This window comes from Pinus tabuliformis, chromosome J (genome assembly GCF_031772625.1).
Source record: "Pinus tabuliformis cultivar Carrire ecotype Pingquan chromosome J, CPIR1, whole genome shotgun sequence".
In the NCBI taxonomy this organism is placed as follows: domain Eukaryota; kingdom Viridiplantae; phylum Streptophyta; class Pinopsida; order Pinales; family Pinaceae; genus Pinus; species Pinus tabuliformis.
In genome coordinates, this window is record NC_142295.1 from 1,392,719,665 (window position 1) to 1,392,737,134 (window position 17,470).

A 17,470-nucleotide genomic window follows, 5' to 3' on the forward strand; every position below is an offset into this window, starting at 1 on the left:
TTACTCCTACTTGTGGTAAATTAAAATTTTTCAACATTTTCTCCACAAATTCTAAATCATTCCTTGAATTTACTACAAATGGTCCTACCTTATGAGGAAGGTGGAAAGTAACTGCTACTTTCCTAGGAGTAAAGTGAACATTGTCATTGTTGAATCTCTTCCTCATGTACTCAAATGCAGATATGTGGAGAGTCCAAACTGTGAGAAGTTGGTACAATTTTCTTTCAAATCCATATACTATACTGACTATGTGATCTTTGAAGAGGTACCAATCACCTACTCTCGTATCCGAGGTAAAATTTAACTTATCCCTAATGAACTGAGGGGCTCTGGGTAACAACTGACCATACAAAAGGGTATAAAAAACTGACATAAAGAATATATATAATTGAAAAATTCTTGGTTATATTTTGGTTTTCTAACCATGGGTAACCACTCATAAATAAGTAACAAAGCATTTTGTTCTTCCACCATATTGGGATTTAAGTATTCGAGATGAGAATATTGTTGGTGGATGAATGGGTGAACTAGAGAGGCTTGGTAGGAGAAAGACCTACCTTTTGTAAATTTTAGAGTTTGGGAGTGGCTCTAATCAAAGACAAAATGTGGAAAATCAAATTTGGTACAAGCCTTGGTGGTCGGATGACACGAGGAGAATTAATTTTTTTTTTTTTATTACATAAACATCGATATTGAGACAGAAAGCTTGGGAAACAATGGAAATGGATAACTTGGGCATAGAATCAAAGGTTGTGATGTGGTAAGAAATATGACTGGAAGGGGAAACCACTCCCTATTTGACATATTCGATAACCATTTGTTGTTGTACTTCTGAAGCAAGAACATTCCATTTGTCTTGAATTGTCTCGATATCTGACCTTTGTAATTCTATTCTATATGCGAAAGAGAGAATGTTTGCAATGGAATCTAGTGTCATTTTTATTATTACCTTATCCCTTTCAAATGAGACAAAAAGTCTCTAATCTAGAAAATATCGGCTTACACACTAGGATAGCATCTCTTGAAAATGATAAGCTTGTCAAACCAATGTTATGGCCAGGTTTGACACGTATATGTTATTGCGCTCTCCTATCACATCACAGGTACTTCGAACCACCTGAATAACTTTCCTCATATCGTAAGTGGTTATCAATGGGTCCCAAATATTTCCATCACTGTCCTAAAAATAAGGCTTTTTGGTTTTCTCATTCTTTGGCAGATGAGGTAGCCATTAGAAAGGAAGCCTTGTTGAAAAGGCCTACTTGACTGATGAGGGAGAAAAAGACAAATGGAGTTTCTCAATGAGATCAAACAACTAGCAAGGATATGTGACATGAACACAGGGGACTAGCTGATGAGGTGGAGGTAGTGATTATTTAAACTTTTAAGAGTGAGACTAGTCAGTGTGGGTGAGATGTCAAATTTAGGTGTTCTAGGTGTTTTAAGATCGAATTTAGGAAACGTTAAGGGGAATTTAGTTTGTGAATGCACTAAGAAAATTAAATGGATAGAATGGAGGTTTTATTTTCCAAAATGAGGGATTTATTCCTATGAGGCACGTGTTTCTTCAATAGGAGAGCTAGGGTTTTCCCTGAATATTAAATTTGTCTACATTTCACTTCAGTGTTGTTTTAATAGTGGAAATCCATGGATAAAAGGTGAATTACTAGATTAAAATATGAAATTCAATCTCAAATGGCACTAGGATGGAACAATTTTGTTTATGAGTATACAAGCTAAGTTGGACATTGATTAGGACCAAATCGAGACAAATGAGCCCTCGAGCCCTTTTTATAATTATTTTGGTCCTCACACATGGCGAAACCTCATCGGGAATTTTTTTTGGGTTATGTCATGCTGATGTCAACATGATGTGGGCCATGCCACCTATCAATGTTGATATGTACAAAAAATGACATGGGGAAGGCGATGTGGCATGGTGATCTGTGACAGGAGACTTGCTTGGGCTCGTCAACGTTGCAGGGAAAACTACATGGGACACCCATGTGGCACCCTTATCACCACCCATAGACTAGCATTCGGAAATATTCCAGTGGTGTAGGGGGCACAAGAGGGTGCCACGTGGCCCCATCTACATCCCTTTGCCAAAATAAGTTTTGTGCATGCTTGCGATGCAATAATGTGTGGGTGGTTGGATTAATCGATGTGCCCATCATCTGATCCATGCAAAATGTAGATTCCTCACATTGGTTCTCTGGCACTCATGGTTGTCATGCATCTGTGTCATTCTGTCATGCTAGTGCTCACTCATTGGCACCCACAGGGTAAGGCTTATATCCTTTAACTTCAAAAATGAAATATTAATTTTTTATTTTTTTTTAATATCCAGACCTTGAACTTTAAGATTTTCATGAGGTACCTTTTGGTATTGATATCTTTAGAAGATAATTTCTCGAGGGATAATACAATTTTGGTGTTAACATTTCCTTTTCGCACTTTGATAACAAATGGTTCTCCTGTTAGAAAATTATATATTACAGAGTAATGTAACACATAAAATATATTGTATAAATATAAACACATAAAACACATAAAACAAGAGAGACATAGATATACATGGTTCACCCAATTTGGGCTACGTCCATGGGAAATAGTCAATCCTTCCTTTTATATTATCCAACAAACTGAAGAGATAGAACCTACAATAGATCTGTTGTAATTCCCTCTTCGCTCTCACACAATATCCTCTCTCTTTCTCATTCAGAATACAAATCTACATAGACGCAATACAATTCCCTCATATATAGTGAGGGGTTGCCTTCTAAGGCAAAAAACCCTAAATTAAATATAACTTCTACCGTCAGATCTCCGCCTAATGAATGACCCAGATTGACTATGAAATTACAACATTTTACAAGGTAATTTTACATCTATTTTTAGCTTCATGGGTGCTACCCCCAATCCCCCGCTAGAGGGGGGCTCCCAAATATTACTGTTGCCCCCGCCTTGACCGCCCTTGCAGCGCAAATATTACGGCCGGCATTGCCGCCACATTATGAATTGGGGTCCAATGCGGTGATACCTCTGAACAAAGAAGATAATCAAGCTCCACACCCAACATCTCCATGCTTAATGGGATGGTATTGGTTAGATCTCCACATAAATATTAAATCTTGCATGTAGGTGTAGGGGATTAAAATACCACTACACAAACATCAAGGGGAACTGAAACTAATTCTCCTTGAACAATCAAATCAACATTAATAGCAATCTAATCTTGCACTATTTTGTTACCTTTAACTCTACATCCTTATTTACCATCCCACTGGATATGGGCTTGGATGATCACGAAATTCTAATCCCAATTTACTAATTAGGTCTAATACAATTCAATTCACTTACGATCCTTAATCAAACATAACATCAATCTTTGTATTCTTGACATGTATCCTTATGTGGAAGAGTTTGGTCATTTCTTTCCCTTCATTTTGATAAAGGCTACATAGATTCACCTCCTTCTCGATTACATAAAAATGATCTTCTCATCCACATGCAAGCATATTTTAGCTTGGCTACTCAAATTAGTTACCATGAGGTTCTTATTCTTATTATGTTTCTTTTTATTCTTCAAGTAAATCTCTAGATGCAACTTCCAATACCTTTCGTCTCTATGACAGTCAATATTATAGTTGTTCTAGTGGTTGTTGGGATCCTTGCATTTGTGTGTTGTGGATATCATATTTTTATCTTTTCCCCCTTTCCACTTCTTCTTCCACTCCATAGAAGTGACCTCGTTCTCCTTCTATTGCAGTCCACTTGGTTTCCCTTTCTTCTAGCCTATTTTCTATAGGCATTGTGCCTGTGCACAACTCTTGTCCACTGATCTAAGTTTAAACAACATTGCTTGTTTCCAAATAGTTGTGTGTATCCCCTAGATACTTGAGGAGTAAATCTAGGTTATTTTGGGAGATACCTGACATCATGGCCATATTTCTGGACTTTGTGGTGTACTCTTATACATTGTACCCATGTTTCTTCCTAAAGTAGTTCCATTGGATCCACTGGTCCTCTGCATACATAATAGGATAAAATTTTGACTTTTTGAGGGTTTTAAAGCCCTTACACTTAGTCACTAGAGGATCTCCATCCATCCTCAAGGTCTTTGTGTGGCTTTCCCACCATGTTAGGGCATGACACTCTACTTTCAACCTAGAAAATGATTTTTTTTTTCATCTATATGATGAACACTAAAATAAACTTATAATTGCTACAACAAGTGATTTAGCTTCATAGAATCAATATCACATTTGTATGGATTGATTTCAACCTTCATTTCCATTTTGAACAGGGTTTGTGAATGGTTTATGACACTCAAATTGACTTGATCTTTTTTGGGTCTTTTCTTTAGTTGATTCTTTATTTTTTCCCAATCTCTTAATCTCCTAAATGATCGAACCTATGCATTAGATCCTCCGTATTCTCTGAATATACTAATCTTATTGGTTAGGTCTTCTATCAAGAGATTTGCATAACAACTTATATTTACAACTTGTGCTTCTAGTTGTGAAAACCTCTTGTTTGTAAGATCATCACAATTATTCATAGATTCATCAACCATGAATAGGGTTTTATGAATTTTGGCTTACCCAATCTAAATTCCTTGCAAATATCCACAATATACTTAAGAAAAATTTCTTTGATACCAATATTATCGATAAACATGCATGGACATTCCACTAGATAGTCCATCATAATAGATATGAGAAATAATACTTAAAAATATGAAATATACACTATGAAGGTTTATTTGTCTTTATAAATTTGGATCTATAAGTTACTATTTATTGCATATACATGAAAATTATAATTAGGAAAAAAAAAGAGAGAGAAACAAAATAAAAAGTCAAAAACCATGATTGACATAACATGTATCCTAGGAAACCCTTTCAAGAGAAAATCCCAACATGAAGGTGTGGTCTCTCTACTCTCTTTCTCTCAATATAAAATGAATGAAACTACATAGAAGTAAGTCTTATGGCCTGTGGAATACTACAATGAAAAAAATAATCTTTGTGCACTCTCTTTCTATCCCTCTCGGTTACTTTGCGCATCTATGGAACAATATACCATTGAAACGAATGTAACCCCTTTTCCTTCTAATGGCTCCATTATAACACAACTTGATAGCTTGCTAGAGGTTAATTTTGACTCGCTCAACCATTAAAAAAAGTTATAATATGGAATATTCTAGAGTATCCTTCATCATGATCACATGTCTAGCACCTTTTTCTTGAGTAATTGAGGGTGATGTCACATCCTCTTGAATTATGGTTTCCAAAATAAAAATGTCAACTTCTCAGTGGCATAAATTTTACATAGGGACTATGATTGAGGCCATTATTACACCACTGGAAAGTTATATGTATGTAGAATATGAAAAAAATGTGTGGCACCTAAGCATAAAGTTTTTAGCCCCCCAAAAGCACCATTTTATTATTGAAAATTACCTCAAAAGGTTTTAGACCTCAAATTTTCAAATTTGGACCTACCAATAAAAATGGTCTTATGAGTTGATTCCTCCACTTTTTCCACTTTGAAATAATCACGTTGAATGAAAAAAAATATAATGATACAATATAGATCATCCCAACAATCCTACTGAGTATTTTGGAGCTATGATCAACACTATAATAGATTGACCAAAGGGAAATAAAATTATGGGATTAACTATGGTTTATAAATGAATCAAGCATCTAAAAGACACCCTCCTTGATCCATCTTGGATAATTATATCTGTTTTAATCCATTTTGATGCTTTCATAGTGGAAAAAGTAGGGTAATAAATTCATAAGACCATTTTTACTAACTGGGCCCAATGTGGCAATATAAGATTTGAAACCTTCCATGAGCATTTTGAGGCATCAAACAATGTTTTCTAGGGTTAAAAATTTATCACTTTAGTGCTACACATGTTTTACCTATTTTGGACATAGAGACCCTTCCAACGATGCAAGAATCATGTCAATCTGAGTCTGTATACGAATATTATGACACTCAAAAGTTGACCTTCCTATTTTCACCACAATAATTCAAGAGGATGTTACATCATCCCCCATAATTCATGGAAAAGGGGATAGTGACATGATTATGACGAATAATAATACAAAAAAGTATATGTTATAACTCTAGTGAAGAGTTGAGTTAGTCAAACCGAACAACTAGTAGGCTATCAAGATATGTTATAACAAAGCCACTAGGAGGAAAAGGGTTTCCATTCATTCAAGTGCATTTTTTCCAAAATTGAGCAAAAATGGTTAAAAGTGATAGTAGATAGAGCACACAAAGAGGGTTTTTTCATTGTAGAATCCCAAAGGTCATAATCCATGCTTATTTGTACTCAAAAAAAAATTCTATTTAGAGAAAGAGAGTAGGGTGGCCTCACCTTCCAGCTAGGCTTTTCTCTCGAAGCACTTTTCCAAGTCATATCTTGTGTCAAATGTGTTTGTCATATTTTATTACACTATTGTTTATTTTTTTACATAATTTTAATTTGCATGCATGCACTATTAACAATAATAAGTAGATTTATAAATGCAAAGAAAAACAAAATTGTAGCAATCTGTATTTTGGATTATTATATCTCTTGTGGCAAATTGTCTAGTGGAATATCCACGACATTTTATAGATCACTCCTCCTCGCAGTTGACTAAGATAATCCTTGGGGAAAAGAAAAAACTTGACTCATAAATTATATTTTTCATTTTTTAGCCCTCCTTTAGTGTTGCACTAAATCTCTACCTAGTGGCATATTGCACAAGTAATCATTAGTGTAGCACTACAAGGTCTCCCTTATTGAAATTTTGATTTTTTTTGAAAACTTTTGCCTCCTACTACCTATGTAGTACTATGTTTTTCACATATCTAGTGATATAAAAATCCATTTATGCTCAAATATGTGCTAATAGGTCCTCTTAACATTCCCCTCAACTGTATAACACTAGCTTAGTCATCAGTACAATACTATAGAGCCTCCTTTAGTCAAATTTGGCATTTTTTATTTAATTTTTGGCTTCCTTCAGCCACTGTATCAGTTTTTCAATTCACCAAGGTGGAACTATATCATTAATTTATTCATCAAATATGTGCTACATGACCTAATTTACCTCCTCCTCTATGCCATAATTATTCATCTTCTCAATGCTAAAAGGTCAATTTTGGCCAAAATTTGGGGTTTTCTCACTACATTTTTCCTCTCTAAGGATTTGTGGCACATCACTAATCTTAAATATATAGACACATCACTCACTTAAGCCTTTATTATATTCCATAAAACTACCTTTACCATCTAGATAGTGTTATAAGACTTTCTTGGCCTTCTTCATTCAATTACAATGTAAAAATTTGGGGTTTTCCTTTAGTTCTTAAGCCTCCCCAGACACTGTAGAAAATTATTCATGACTATTATAGTGATATAGCACAAAATATACCACTATTAAAGAGATATATCATCTCCATAATATTCTAGATTGATCCTTGGTGATTTTCCTAAAGTTTTCCCTCAATTATGAGGATTTTCCTAAGTTTTCTTGGTGGAAGATGATCCAAAATTGGAGGTGAATTTCAAGGGGAAATGGAGTACTATTTAAGTAATAAAAATATCATTAAAATTTTATTATTATTTCCTCAACAACCTAAGGTTCGTTTCCCATTAGTTTTCTGGGCTTGCCCCACATCAAAACTCATATGGTTTCATGTTCTGGAGCCCCAAAATTTAACTTTTAAGCTCATCTTTTGATCTACGGAGCCATTCTACCAATCGAATAACCATTAAGTTAGTGATATATAGTTTTTTTAAGATTTATAATTGATCTAAGATGTCTCCATTAGGGTTTCCCATCAGTGAAGGGGCCTTCTCTGATGCCTTTCTTGAGCCAAATTATCCTGAATTGGAGGAGAAAACCGAGGGAAAAGGGATTATTTTTTAAGTATCTTGAAGTTCCTGAAATATACTATATTGTGGCCCAAAATATCATAGATGTTATCCTCTCTTGGATAACTAAGGTTTCCATCACTCGAACCCTAAGGTTTCATGTTCTAGAAATGCCTCAAGACCATTTCTTTGCCTTTTACGATTGAATTTGACCACTCATTTTCCTTCAATACTTGGCATATAAACAAGTGTGTTCTTGCATACAAATACTGATTTTCCTTACATAAACACACAAGGGGTCCTCCATGGGAAAATTCATGGCCATCTTGTTCAGAATTTTGAATATGGAATTGTGATAAGTTAAGGATGAACTCTAAGTTAAGCTGGTCATTCTTACCTTCTACTTACCACTAAATGATGCTACTTGTGTGCATACTTATCCAAAACTTGAAAATTAGTTCCTTGGTCCTTTACATATTATATTTTAGGCCAATAAGCATAATGAGTATCTATTTTTTCAGTGATTATTGAGGAAAATTCAATCTAGGGACTATAACTTTGGAGGACAACTAAGGAGAGGAAACCCTCAACTGTAAAAAGTATTATACATTGCAAATTAGCTAAAATAATGGCACACATCAGTGGAGTGAGTAACATCAATTAATTGAATCTCAAGAAAAGGTTAGGCCTAATAAAAAATGAGCATACAATTTGAAGAGTTGATGAGAGCAAGGGATTGATCCTTCAATGTCTTCATTGGTGTATCTTCTAGGAGAAATATCTAGATTGGGGAGTTAAAGAGGAAGTATATAGCTAGTTGTAAGGATTATGGTATGTTTTACATTGGTAGTAACATAAGCCCCTGAATCAACATAGGAACAAACCTATGCCTCCATTACTGTGAGCTAGAGTTTGAAGGTACAGGAGAAAATGGAGAAGGATATGGACTAGCTAGTGGAACACTGTCAGTTGCACATTACCATGAACACATTCCTATTTTCATTAGAGAAGGATAGATCAATAATTTATTATGACAAAATTGAAGGTCATGGTAGCATGAAAAGCTTTCCGCCTAGTAGGGTCAAGTGATTACATCACCTATGATTCTATGTGGCATCTATTGAAGACATCATAAGGTTCAATATTGAAGATCCACTCATATCATAATAGATGTTAGCCTTTTCTTGAGATTTCTAAAACTATTGTCCTTTATTTTCTTTGTAAATTAGTGGAATTTGAAGAGTTGTAACATATTTTTTTTGAATATCAACAATCATAGATGGTATTTAAGAAACTCTACTTTTAAAATTGTAGAATTTTATGTTTGGAGGGACTTTTGGATCTTTTATTAATTTCATTGCATAGAAAATCTAGGAGCCTAGTAATTTTGTATTTAATTTTGTAATATTAATAAGCCTTGAAATGTCATTGTTGGAATTGTATGATTACATGCATCTTGTTCCTTTTTTTTCACTATTCTTTAAGATTTCATGCGTGTATGTGTATGTGTGCTTTATGGAATGTAAATTGCTATGTTATGGAATATTTCATAAATTAGATGGTTTCTCTCACATTCTTGTTGTTTTTTTCTATACTTCCATTTATGATCACTTGTTAGATCTATATGTTGACTCTGCATTTGTTCTAGCAAGTTGAGTACTTGTTGTTGTCCTGGATTGAAACTAGTTGTTTCCTTGCATGTGCAAATATTTGTTTATTGATTCATTTCTTCCCATTTATTCTCTTCCTCTCACTAATAGTTAGCCTACACTTTGTATTATTTCATTAGTTATTTTTAACTTAGAACTCATAGTCCCATTTGTTTTCATGATAATCAATATTTCATAACAATATAAAAAATAAGAATAGTTATTTGGCCATATTCTTGATGGGTTGCTTATCCCAAAAGGTGTGAGGTCTAGTTGGGACCTTATACTAGAGAGTACCCTTGACTATTGCTAGGCCACAAAACCTTGTTAACATAAAGAATGAAAAATACAAAAATATAACTGCATAGTCAAGAATAGGTTCAATCTAGTTTTTTTGGGTGAACTGAACATTGGAATATCTACTACAATTTACCATTCACTCACCTATATCACCACCCATGAATTTTGAGATAAATAACATAATTGATTTACATTGGTTTCCCCACTCACAACTGGCCTTGTATACATGTAATTTATTCTATAGAATGAGGAGATAAAATACAAAATTCGAGAGCTAAGATCTACGGACTACAAATTATTTATATCCTCACATTATGGGAGCCTAATTATGTTGATTCAAAATTAAAAAAACACATAATGAGTATACACTAATATATATCCTTGAGTAAAATCACAACCGATATCAATTGGTTCCCAATCCTTCAAATTGTTGATATTCTCCACCACATTAGAGGTGAAAAATAATTTAATAAGATTGATATCAAGTCAAATTATAACTAGGTATTTGTTGAGCCAACTAATCTATGGAAATCCACCTTTAAATATAAGGAAGCCCTCTACAAGTATTTGGTCATGTTGTTTGATTTAATTAATGTAACAATAACAATCATGAGGATAATGATGGAAACTCTATAGTCGTTGACTAACTATTTTATAGTTGTCTACTTAGAAAATAATTTCATTTAAATGAACAAGGGAGGAGCATATGAAGCACATTCAATACGATCTAAGAACTTTGCAACCACACAAATTGCATACCACTATGGAGAAGTACTAATTTGGTATAGAAAGAATCTAATAGTTTGCATACATAATTTATGAGAATAGATCACATGTGGATCTAGTAAAGGTCTAAGTGATACATGATTGACTAGCCTTGGAGACATTAGCAAATATTCATATATTCATGGACCTCACCAAAATCTATCATAACTTTTTTCTAGGGTTATCACATATAATATATCCCTTCATCCAAGGGATAAAGGGTGTAGGAAACTCAAATTTTATTTAGATTTCCACACAACATATGGATTTTGAGGATCTTAAGCATTGACCATAATCAAAATCATTTAAAAATTGTCCATGTTGGGAATAACTAATTGAGATGGATATAAATTCTTCAAATTATGTGATAAATGTCATCCTCGCTTGGAAAACACATTCAATTACATTTAACAATGAAACACTATCTAATATGATTCACGAGTTTCCATTTTATAACATGGATATTTACTCCATCATCTTGTCTAATTGGAAATGACAACAAAACATTTTAGTGAAGGATATGATCATCCACGTAGAGCATAAGTTTATGATTCATGCATAAATAGAGAAAATTACATTATAATGACCACAATAATGAGTGATCTACACACCTTCAAGAAATCCATCTAAATGTTAAGGGTGAGAAGGGTATCACTAGCTAAGTTGTTCAACACATGGACCCTTAATTGATCCCTTAGCCATAATCCTCTTCTTATGGACATGAGACTTCAAAATAGAATTAACCATATGGTAATGATCTCAACTTTGTTGATGCATATAAGGATTTGGTTGTAGGTAAACATCTTAATTGATTTCCCCTCGAAAATGGATTAGAATCAACAAGAATGGTTCTTATGGGGATAAGGATGGTTCTTATATTCCAAGCCATGGTTTGGGGCTATGGCCCCATGTATTAAGCCATAGAATAATATCGTTAAGGGTTCAATATATATTTACAATTCCTGCTTGGGATGATGATTTAATAGGATTCATTATATATTTAGGGTGTCATTCTATATATATGGAAAGTAATTAAGGGCAATGAGCCATAATTGTGTATTTAAAAATCATAATTAAAGATATTTACTACTTAATTAGGAACATATGTAGCCAAGGTAATATATACAAGAGTATATAGTATATAAACATTTGATGCATGCATTTCAAAAAATCAAAAACTTGGTGGTTGTTGTGTTTTATTTAATATGGATGCAATTTGAGAAATACCATTGTCTAACATGATAAATATATGTGTCAACCGATTTAATTCCTTCCACATAAGTTCAATGAGGCCACTTATATTTCCTTCTTTTCTTAATCAATATTTATAATTTTAATGATATAAAATTTGTTAAACATGTTACTTTTCTAAATCTTTAAAGTTTATAAATCAAAATATTTATGTCATGATATTAGATTAGCTCAGGAATTTTAAACAATATATTTAGTACATATTTTATTTGTTTTTTCCAAGGAAATATTAGCAATAAACTTAAGGAATGATTCTCCACATTGTGGATGGCATCAACCATAAATATGTTGGCATAGATTAGTGCACATAACCTAGTGAAATTCAAATTGTGCACATGCTAGCATGAAGCTAGCCACATGCTCTATAACAACTAAGTCAATAACTAATTAAACTAAACATTGAACTATAATTACTTCTATATCTAGATATTAAAGCATTCATATATTGATGATATATATTAAAACATTCATATATGGATTATACATATCATAATTTAAAAATTTCCACACAACATATGGAATTTGAGGGTCTTAGGCATTGACCATAATCAACATCATTCAAAAAATTCCCATGCTCGGAAAAACTAAATGATATGGAGATAAATTATTCAAATTATGTGATCAATTCCATCCTCACTTGGAAAAGACATTACTTACATATAACAATGAAACACTATCTAATCTGATTCACAAGTTTCCATTTTATAACATGGAGATTTACTCCATCATCTTGTCCAATTGAAAATGACAACACAACATTTTAATGAAGGATATAATCATCCAAACGGAGCATAAGTCTCTCTTATTCATGCACAAATAAAGAAAATTACATTATAATGACCACCATCATGAGTGATCTACACACCTTCAATAATTCCATATAAATGTTAAGCGTGAGAAGGGTATCACTAGCTAAGTTGTGCAACACATGGACCCCTAATTTATCCTTGGCCATAATCCTCCTCTTATGGACATGAGACTTTAAAATAGAATTAACTATATGGTAATGATCTCAAGTTTGTTGATGCATATAAGGATATGGTTGTAGGTAAACATGTTAATTGATTTCACCTCCAAAATGGATTAGAATAAAAAAGAATGGTTCTTATGGGGAAAGCCATTATTTAAGGAAAAATGCTAGGCTTTTATTCCTTGGTATGTTGTTTTGAGGCTCAAATCCATGGGTCGAGTATAAAAAATATAGGTTTACCTTCTTGTATTTCATGCTTTTTGGTACAAAATCCATGTACAAATGATGGAAATGGAATTTGTATCCAACAAGTGGAACATGGGCCCAATTTATAGAATTGGTTCCGATAAGGATGGTTCTTGTATTCCACGCCATTGTTTGGGGCTATGGCCCCATGTATTAAAGCACATATTAATATCATTAAGGGTTCAATAGAGATTTACATGTCCTATTTGGGATGATGATTTAATAGGATTGATTATATATTTAGGTTCTTATGGTGTATATATGGAAAGTAATTAAGGGTAATGAGGTATAATTATGTATTTAAAAAACATAATTAAAGATATTTAATCATTAATGAGGAACATATAAGGGTTAATTAGAAACATATGTAACTTAGGAAATATATAGAAGAGTATATAGTATATATAGATGTATGTAAACGTGTGATACATACATTTCAAAGAAAAAATAAAAAAATTGGTGATTATTGTGCTTTATTTAACGTGAATTCATTTTTAACAATAATACCTTCTAACATGATAATATATATATATATATATATATATATATATATATATATATATAATTCTTTCCACATAAATTTAATCATATCACTTATATTTCTTCCTTTTCTTAATCAATATTTATAATTTTAATGATATTATTAAATTTGTTAAACATGCTATTTTTAAAATTTAAACTATATAAATCAAAATATTTATATCATGATATTTGATTTCATTTTATTTATATCATGATATTTGATTAAATGAAACATGAATATATTTAGTATATATTTTATTTGTTTTTTCCAAAACAAAAATCCTAATAATAAATATAAGAGATGATTCTTTACATGTTTGGATGGCATCAACAGTAAATATATTATCAGAGATGAGTACACATAACTTAGCGAAATTCAAATGGTGCAGCATAAAGCTATCCGCATGTCCTATAACAATTAAAACAACAACTAATTAATATAAACAATTAATATAAGAGATGATTGTTTACATGTTTGGATGGCATCAACCGTAAATATATTATCAGAAATGAGTACACATAACCTAGCGAAATTCAAATGGTGCAGCATAAAGCTATCCGCATGTCCTATAACAATTAAAACAACAACTAATTAATCTAAACAATTGAACTATAATGATATCTATATCTAAATATTAAAATATTCATATATTTATGGTACATATTAAAACGTTCATATATGGATTATACATATCATAATTTCAAAATTTTCATTCGCATATATATATATATATGATGAATGATAATTTTCAATATTTCATTAACTAATTCATATATTTCAAATCAATACTTAATTGAGCTACTTGGTTGATTTATTATTTCATTTTTATTTAGATATTAAAACATTGATATATTTAAAAAGTATAATTGATTTTTTCCTTAACTTTTATATATAAAAAACACATTATTTTTATATTAAATAGTTAATAAAATAATATTATCAGAAGATGCTAATATATATGAATAAGCTTAAACTTATTAACATCAAGGAGGGATTATAATTTTTATTTTTAAATTTACTATTTTAAATACAGATGTAATATGAGCAGAGCTGAATCAAATTTCTTTATGTACATTTTTTTTTAGAGTATAAAATACAATGTGTTATTTTCAAATTTTTTAATTGTATTTTTTAATGTGATATAAAGTATGTATAGGACTAAATATAAGTTTTAATAATAAAAACAATTTTTCATATTATATACATTTGTTTTTAAATGATATACAATATATCAATCATTGACATTAAAATATTTTATACATGTACATCCAGATTTTTATAGTGCAAATTAAAATGCTTTTTTATTATCAATATATTTATATATATATATATATGTGTGTGTGTGTGTGAATATTAATTCGTATTAAAATATTTTATTTTAAATTTCTGTTTATATATATAGATATATATGAATTTGATATCGACATAAATTAGTTAACGTAGATGTTCAAATAGTTTAATTAATTTAAGATTTAAACATTTTACTCAAACATTTATTATACTTCTAATTTTTTTATACCATATTCTTTTAATTATTATAGTGAACATTATCTTTCTATTTAGAGCATACTTTTTATTTTTATTTTTATTTTAGAGAGACACTTGTCAACTCAACGAACTAAGGTATAGACACAAAAACTTACACATCCACTTACACTGAAATGCTTACGCATCCACTTACATTAACCTCTCAACTCAATTACTTAAAAATTTAAAAAAATCATCATTAAAATATGGTTTTTTAAAATTAAAAATAAAACATTTTCAAAATATTAACATTATTAAAAAGATAATGCTAATTTACTTTTCGAAGAAATATGAAGTGATATAACCTTAAAATTGGTAAAAACATATATTATAATTAATTTAAATATATATATATATAAAGGATTGAGGATTGTCTTCCTGGGGGACGGTACAGGAATAAATCAGCCCCCCTCCAGTTTTTTAACAAGTTGTGGAAATTTCTGTTCCATTCGTTGGGTGACCTTATTTCTTAAAACAATTGCTGTCTGCCTTCCCTCCGGAGGTGCAATCTCACAGAAGAAAATTAATTTGGTGGGAAAACTATCAAACTGAAATGGGAACTTAAAAAAAAAATAGCCAGAGAGCCGAGAATCAGTTTGAAGAGCCAGAAATAGGAAACGGAACCTGTAGTGTGGAATGCAAAGAGGATCGGCTTACCATAGGCATCTCATGATGGAATTTAATGTTCTGTTCCGCAGGAGCTTCGTTTGTAGTGTAAACCCTTCCTTCAGCCCTGGTCCTTAAAGCTAAGCCCAGATATGGATGTTCTTCCCATCCAAATGCTTCGACAACTGCATTGAAATCTGATGCATTTCTCAGTGGATATCCTCCATTTTTTGCTGATTGTCGATCCATTCCTTGTTCGGTTGGATGGCGTTGACAAGGAACCCAATTGAGGGGATTTCATTTGGAGGCAGCAGAACCATGGGAAAGAGGCTGCCATCATCGAGAATCTTCTGTTGGGCAATCGTCCCTAGTTTCAAACCGGCCAATTCTTCCATCGTTTATTTCGTTGTTGTTCAGAATGCTCGCCTGAATCTACAGTATAACGTTTATTTTAGTGGATTGAAGTTAGGTCTCTATTCTAGACCTTTGGTTACTTGCCTCAATGTGGGTAACACCTTAGTCCGCAAGCAGATAGAATATGTGTAAGCCAAAAGGAAACTTTTAACCATAAAGTGGCCTTGCCTTACTTGTAAATAGAATATTTATATATTATACAAGCTAATAGGTTTGAGTAGAAATTTTACATATTATATAAGGTAATAGGTTTTTGGTTAAAAACTATGTTATAAATGTGGATGAAATTCATATGTTTTATAATTTTTTAAATAAAATATTATTATATCACAATTATAAAATAAGCATATCTACCTTGTTTTTATAAAATAACATAAAATAATAGATTTTAAGTTAATAGAGGAAATTTTGATATTTATAACATTTTAAATAAGAGGAGCTTCGAAGAAGCAAGTCTCTCCCAATAGAATAAAAGAGGAATAGGAGTGCATATGGACTTGTGTCATTTCGTGTAATAGGGATCTAATAAAAAGTTTTCTCAGGTGTGATGTTCACGCTTCAACAATTAAACTTGGTTTTCGTTTATGAGAGGTAGAAGGGCCCATTATAAGTTTTATAACATTTTGGGTAAGATGCCGAGGACGTTCCAATGATTAGAAGGTTGATTGTGACCAAAGATAGGTTATCTACCCATAAGGTTGATTGTGACAAAATATAGGTTATCTACCAATTTGTTGTAGACCATATTTATTTTATAACTATTTGTTGGAGTGTGCTTTTAGAGTTTGCAATGACGATCAGTCTCAATCTCTCAAATAATCACATATATTTTTATACCTAATCTATTTTTTTGATTGTTCTTTCAGAGTTTGCAATGATAATCAATATTAATATCCAAGAGTGTCGTGTATTGAAGGGAACCTCCACCCACCAACTTTGAATTGTGGAAGTCTAAGCTGTGAATCAATTATAGGAACTTGATCTTTAGGGTTTCAAACGAAGGGAAGGTCACTTCCATTACCGATTCCATGCAATTAGTTGAGCATAAGAATAAGATGAACAAGGAAAAGTGTACTTTTAGAGTTTGCAATTACAATTAGTCTCAATATCCAAGATTGTCATGTATTGAAGGGGACCTCCACCCTCGAACTTTGAATTGTGGAAGTCCAAGATGTGAGTCAATTAGAGGAGCTTGATCTTTAGGATTTCAAGGAAGGAAAGGTCATTTATATTACTAATTCCATGCAATTAGTTGAGCATAACAATAGGATGAACAAGGACAAGCATGTCACTAACAGGCATAAAAAAAAACAAATGTTATGGCCAAC

The 17,470-nt window shown here is 31.9% G+C and overlaps 1 pseudogene; it reads right to left on the minus strand.

The window, feature by feature from the left end:
- Positions 1 to 15,523: 15,523 nt before the first annotated feature.
- Positions 15,524 to 15,977, minus strand: LOC149232558 (clavaminate synthase-like protein At3g21360 pseudogene; annotated as a pseudogene).
- Between the last annotated feature and the right edge of the window lie 1,493 nt (positions 15,978 to 17,470).